Source organism: Gossypium raimondii, chromosome 2 (genome assembly GCF_025698545.1).
Source record: "Gossypium raimondii isolate GPD5lz chromosome 2, ASM2569854v1, whole genome shotgun sequence".
In the NCBI taxonomy this organism is placed as follows: domain Eukaryota; kingdom Viridiplantae; phylum Streptophyta; class Magnoliopsida; order Malvales; family Malvaceae; genus Gossypium; species Gossypium raimondii.
In genome coordinates, this window is record NC_068566.1 from 15,447,820 (window position 1) to 15,454,283 (window position 6,464).

At 35.5% G+C, this 6,464-nt stretch overlaps 1 non-coding gene across 1 annotated transcript; it reads left to right on the forward strand.

Annotated features, from left to right (window-relative positions):
* The first annotated feature begins 5,578 nt into the window (after positions 1-5,578).
* On the forward strand, positions 5,579-5,685 carry LOC128039414 (small nucleolar RNA R71). Its single transcript, XR_008193916.1, has one exon. It is a non-coding gene; the product is annotated as a small nucleolar RNA R71 (small nucleolar RNA).
* The last annotated feature ends 779 nt before the right edge of the window (positions 5,686-6,464 follow it).

The following is a 6,464-nucleotide window of genomic DNA, read 5'->3' on the forward strand; positions in this document are numbered from 1 at the left end:
GTGGGCCATGCATGATTAAATTAAATAATAAAGTATAAGGTTATATTTAATAATTCATTAATAAATTGGGTTTTAATTAATTAAGTATATTGATTAATTAAAGTGGTTAAATTATATTATTTGGTCCTCTAAACTATCTACTATTTTTGGGTCTGAGAGTTTTCTTCTAATTGCAAAATCGTCCCAATTGGGGACCAAGTCAACCAAATTTTCGGCTGTACATGGATGTCATAAACCATTGTTTAGTTTAATTATATAAAGTCCTTGAAGAGTTAAAGAAATTAGAGATTTTCCTGAAGATTTACTGATGATCGAGTCTTAGTCCTGAGTTGTTGTGGCACTCAAATTGACCAAATATCAAGGAAAAATCAGCCACCTTTCCTCAATTCATGGCCGGACACTCTTGGAGGTAGTTTCAAATGATGGACCCTCCTATTTTTAGTAAACTAGCTCCCTTGCCTCAACTATAAATAATAGCTCATTTCTCACTTTTTCAATCATCCCTCATCCCATCATCTCTCACTGATTCATCATTTTTTCAAATCTTTTAGCTATCTTTCCCCTTCATCATCCTTGGAGAACCATCAGTAAATGAGTAAAGGAAAGGAACGAAGGAGTCTCGTCAGTCAGAGTCTTGGGTGACAACCACTCTAAATTGGGTTTAATCTTTCTTTTCTTTAAATTTAATTTAAAGATGCTTGTTATGTGTTCTTTACAATGATAGCTTAATTTTATTTAAGCTAGGATGATTATTTTGATTAAATAATATTTATTTGGTTCATGCTTATAATGTTTGTGCCTCAATCGATCATGTTTTCAATTAAAATCAAGTCTGTATTTCGTTCATACGTGATTGAAATGCACCTGAATTAGCTGAGCGATCCTAACCAGACGATGGCTAATGGACGCATAATTGAAATGTGCATGCTCAATTTAGATCCTAACCCGATTGAATTGTAGGTTGTATAACAACTCTAACCAAGCTCTGTTATCTGTATTGTTTTTAGATTTGTGTGATTAAATTGTTTCAAACCTAACACGTCCCTGTTACCTCACATGAATTCTAAGAAACCCTTAGTAAATAAGGATCAGTAAAATGCGTATTTACTAAGTAAAGGATTCCGAAAGGACCTAATGTGGTTTCCAAACTCATGAAAGATCGAGTTACCATGGAATGTTTTTCCGAATGTTATTAAGCATGTTGATAATAAATTGAGTTTAATTAAAGTAATTATCCTAGTTTATTTATGTTATAATTGTTGCAAATTGTGTTTAATTTTACTAAAATCTATTTCATTCATATAGTTTGCATACTTAGGATAATTTGCATTAGGGATCATTGCATTTAGTTTAATATATTTTAATCACCACTTCTCAACTATATTGTGTTTTTATTTATCAAATTGTTAATATAATTTTACAAATTAAGTGACTTAGCACAAATACAATCCCTATGGAGACGATAACTCGATACTTACTTATTACTTGATAACGACTGTGTACACTTGCACAAACCCTAGCGTTACAGAAGGCAACGACCTCAATCCACTTACAGACATCGTCTACTGCTAACAATATGTACAATTTGCCCACTGACGGTGGAAATAGACCCATAAAGTCTATTCCCTATACATCAAACAACTCAATCTGCAATATACTTTGCAATGGCATTTCATGTCTCCTAGATAGATATCTTGTTCTCTGACAACGGTCACATGACTGATAGAATTAGTGAGCATTCTTGAACTGATTTGGCCAATAAACTCCTGATTAAAGTACCTTGGCAGCAGTTCTCGTCCCTCCAAAATGTCTTCCGTACGGAGCTGAATGACAATGCTACAGAATGTTATGTATTTCGTCATCAGGAACAAAGTTCCTATTATTTGATCAACACAATGTTTAAATAATAAAGGTTCATCCCAATAGTAGTGCTTGACATCGTGAAGAAATTTCCATCTTCTTTGACTATTGAGATCAGGTGGCAACACAACACTTACTAAAAAGTTCACAATATTGGCATACCAAGGTAATGCCGGGGCAGCTAACAACTATTCGTCTGGAAATTCTTCTTTAATAAGTGTGTCATGACCATCTTGATTTCCAGATTCTAACCTCGACAAGTGATCAGCCACTTGATTCTCAATCCTTTTCCAATCTCTAATTTCCAAGTCAAACTTCTATAGTAAAAGTATTCACCTAATCAACCTCGGCTTAGCATATTTCTTGCTCATTAGATACTTAATAACAGAGTGATCTGTGTAGACTATAACCTTTATAACAACTAGATAAGAATGAAATTTATTGAAGGCGAACACCACAACCAATAATTCCTTTTCTTTGGTAGTGTAATTAATATGCCCATTCGATAAAGTTTTGCTAGCATAATATATTGCACGTAGTATTTTTTCTTTCATTTACCCCAACATGGCTCCCACAACATAATTGCTGGCATCATACATGAGTTCAAAAGGTAGTGTCTATTCTAGAGTTACTACAACAGGTGCTGCTGTAAGTTTTTTCTTAACTTTTCAAAGGCTACCAAACAATGTTCATCAAAATTGAAAGGTTTATTTTGCTCCAACAAAGTGCACAAAGGTTTAGATATCCTCAAAAAATCCTTAATGAATCTTTTATAAAAACCTACATGACCTCAGAAAATTCTATTACCCTTGACATTGGTGGATGTGGCAATTTTTCTATCACTTCAATTTTTGCTCTGTCCACTTCAATTTCTCTCTTCGATATCCTATACCCCAATTTAAAACAAGATTTGTTTCTTCACAGCGGCATAGAACCAATTCCATATTTTTCAAACAATCATCAAAATCATTGTCGAACATAGAAAAATCGTCCATGAAGACTTCAAGAAACTTTTCCACCATGTCAGAGAATATGACCATCATACAACGTTGAAAAGTTGCTGGGGCATTACATAACCCGAATGACATCTGTCTAAATCAAAAGTACCATATGGACATGTGGAAGTTATCTTATCTTGGTAATTAGGAGCTATGGCAATCTAATTATATCTTGAATAACCATCCAAAAAATAGTAGAAAGCTCTCCCAGTTAATCTATCCAACATCTGATCAATGAATGGTAGGGAAAAATGGTCATTCCTAGTTGCCTTGTTAAGCTTGCGATAATCCATACAAGCTCTCCAATCCGTGATAGTGTGAGTTGGTATGAGCTCATTGTTATCATTACTTACCACTATGACACCTCCTTTCTTAGGTACACATTGTACAGGACTCACCCATGAGCTGTCTGAAATCGGGTAAATGATGCTAGCATCAAGCCACTTAATAATCACCTCCTTTCTTAGGTACACATTGTACAGGACTCACCCATGAGCTGTCTGAAATCGGGTAAATGATGCTAGCATCAAGCCACTTAATAATCTCTTTCTTGACAACTTCTTCATGATCAGATTCAGTCTTCACTACTATTCAATGGAATTGCTAGGGTAATCCTCCAATAAAATTTTATGAATGCTAAATACAGGGCTAATTCCCTTTATATCAGCTAGGGTCCATCCCAATGCCTTCTTAGATCGCCGAAGAACTTCTAACAACCTTGCCTCTTGATCAGTTGTCAGATCCACAAAAATTGCTCCTGGCAGAGTATTTTTGTCGCCCAAATATGCATATTTGAAATGCTGCAGAAAAGGTTTTAACTCCAGAGTAGGAGTTTCCTCAATAGAAGGTTTAGGAGGATTGAAAGATCGATTTGATAAATCCAAATATTCAAACTTCTTCCATGGTCTATCCATTATCTACTTGGCTTCCATAATTTCACCGAGTTCCTCAAAACTTACTGTATCACTCGGCTCAAGTGAGTCTTCATCATTGTCGAAATTGCTAGGGAAAAATCTGGTGAACTCCTCCACTATTGTTTTTATCAACCCAATGGCATGGCATTCATCATTAACATTAGTACATTTCAAAGCATTAAATGTATTGAAGGTAACATGTTGATCATTTACCCTCATAGTCAGCTCGCCTTTCTGTACATCAATTAACATCCTACCTGTAGCAAGAAAAGGTTTTCCAAGAATAATTGGCACATCTTGGTCAGCTTCACATTCTAAAATAAGAAAATCTGCAGGAAAGATAAATTTATCTACTCTTACCAGTACATCTTCAATTTTACCTTCTGCATCCGTGTAGGATCGATTAACCAGTTGCAACGTAACCATAGTAGGTTTTGCTTTTCCAATTCCTAACTTCCTAAAAATAGACATAGGCACTGGATTTATACTTGCTCTTAGATCACATAACGCCTTGCCATCATAATGATTTCCAATTGAATATGGGATAGTGAAACTCTTTGGGTCCTTCAACTTTGGAGGTAATTTATTCGTCAACATTACTATGCACCCATAAGTGAGAGCAATAGTCTCACATTCTCCCAATCTGCACTTCTTTGACAATAAATCTTTCATAAATTTCACGTAACTGGACATTCACTCCAAAGCTTCTACCAGCGGTATGTTGATATGTAGTTCTCCAATACATCCAATAATCTTTTGAATTGAATATCTTACTTAGAATTATGAAATTGCTGAGGAAAAGGTAGAGGTGGTCATCCTTCAGGTTGTTGATATTGTTTAGCTGTGACATTTTTGTTGACAATATGATTTAATTTTGCCATAGCATGTTGCTACTTACCCTTTTTAGGTGCAGTATGTTTTCCAGATGAGTCTGAATTCTTTCCCTGGTTGAGGCTGGAGTTATCTTCTTCTATAGTGGTATCTTGAACAACGCCTTCCAACTGAGTCCCACTTCTAAGAGTAATTGCTTTGCAATGTTCCTTGTCTTGTGTTCTAGAATTCTCTGTATCACTTGGCAATGCTCCTTATGGCATCGAATTCAAAGCATTTGCTATTTGTCCCACTTGATTCTTATGAGATCGGAGAGACGTAGGATGACTCTAAATTAAGTAACCTGATTCTAAATTACAACATCATTTTAACCATATATTCCTTCAACAAGGCTTAAATGGATGTCGAGGACGATGATGTTTGACCCTGTTGAATATTTTGTCTCGGTAGAGGATGATTATAACCAGGCGGTGCATTCTGTCTTCTAACATTGTTTGAATTCGCTTCACCTTAATTATTCCAATTAAAATTCGAATGCTGCTTCCAGCCTGAATTGTAGGTGATAGAATAGGAATTACTATTCCGGTTAAAATTACCCATGTAGTACACAAATGTTGGGTTTGATGGGGATTCATCAAACACATGATCTTCACCACAATAAAGACACGATAGCTCGAATGCTTTCATCTCCTGAATTGTAGTGGGTTTCTTCATTGTTTTGATCATATTAGCTAAAGAAGATATTTGGGTTGTCAACAAAGTGATTGCATCAAGTTCCATAGTACCGATAGCTCTCTTGCCCGTTCCAACTCTTGTGGTCGGATATTGATAATCATTGTTGGCAATCTTTTCCAAAATCTCATATGCTTCAGTATAATATTTACCAACAAAGTACCATTGGCAGAAGCATCAAATACCATCCTCATATGTGCACTCAACCCATTATAGAATATCTCCATCTGAGCCTAGTGTTGAAATCCATGCATCAGACAATTTTGAATTAAGTTTTTAAATCGTTCCCAAGCTTCATATAGTGTTTCATCCTCTGACTGTCGAAAAAATGTGATGTCATTTCAAAGCTTGACATTCATATTTTTTGATTACACCGAAGCAAAAACCTCTGGAAAAGATCATTCCATGATACCACTATTCCTAACGGCAAAGCATTCAGCCATGCTCTCGCACGATCACTTAAAGGACATGGAAACAATTTAAGTTGTAGAGTGTCTTCAGGAATACCCTGTTACCAAAACGAGTCACAAACCTCTAGAAAAAGTAGTAAATGCCGTCTTGGATCTTCAGTGGGTAGTCCACCAAATTGTCCTACTGTTTGCAACATCTAAAATATTACTGGTTTCAGCTCAAATTGCTGAGCTTGTATTTGTGGTCTGACTATCCCTGGATTTAGCTAATCCAAATTTGGCACAACAGGCTCTCAAATCGGTCTGTCTCAGTCACCTATCACCCTATGAACAGGAGGATTAACATTCTGACCATTCAGATTATCATTGAGACCAGGATCATTTCCATTCTTAGCCATTTTTCGCAGTTCTTTTTGCCTTCTTTGTAAAGTTCTTTCTATCTCTGGGTCAAAAAGATATTCTTTGTTAGTAGGCCTCTCCTCATGCATTGATGGTAAACCTATAGAAATTAAATTAAACTAAGCTTAATAAAACTAATAGAGTTAAGTAAAATAACCAAACTAAATTACACCAAATTGCTGATCCCCAGAAAAGATACCAAAAACTTGCTGCGTATGAATATGATATGCAAATTGTGAAAGTATACATGTCAGCTCAAGTAATAAAGTGATAAGTAAGATAATCTCTGTAGGGATTGGATTAGGTATAAAAGTGATCAA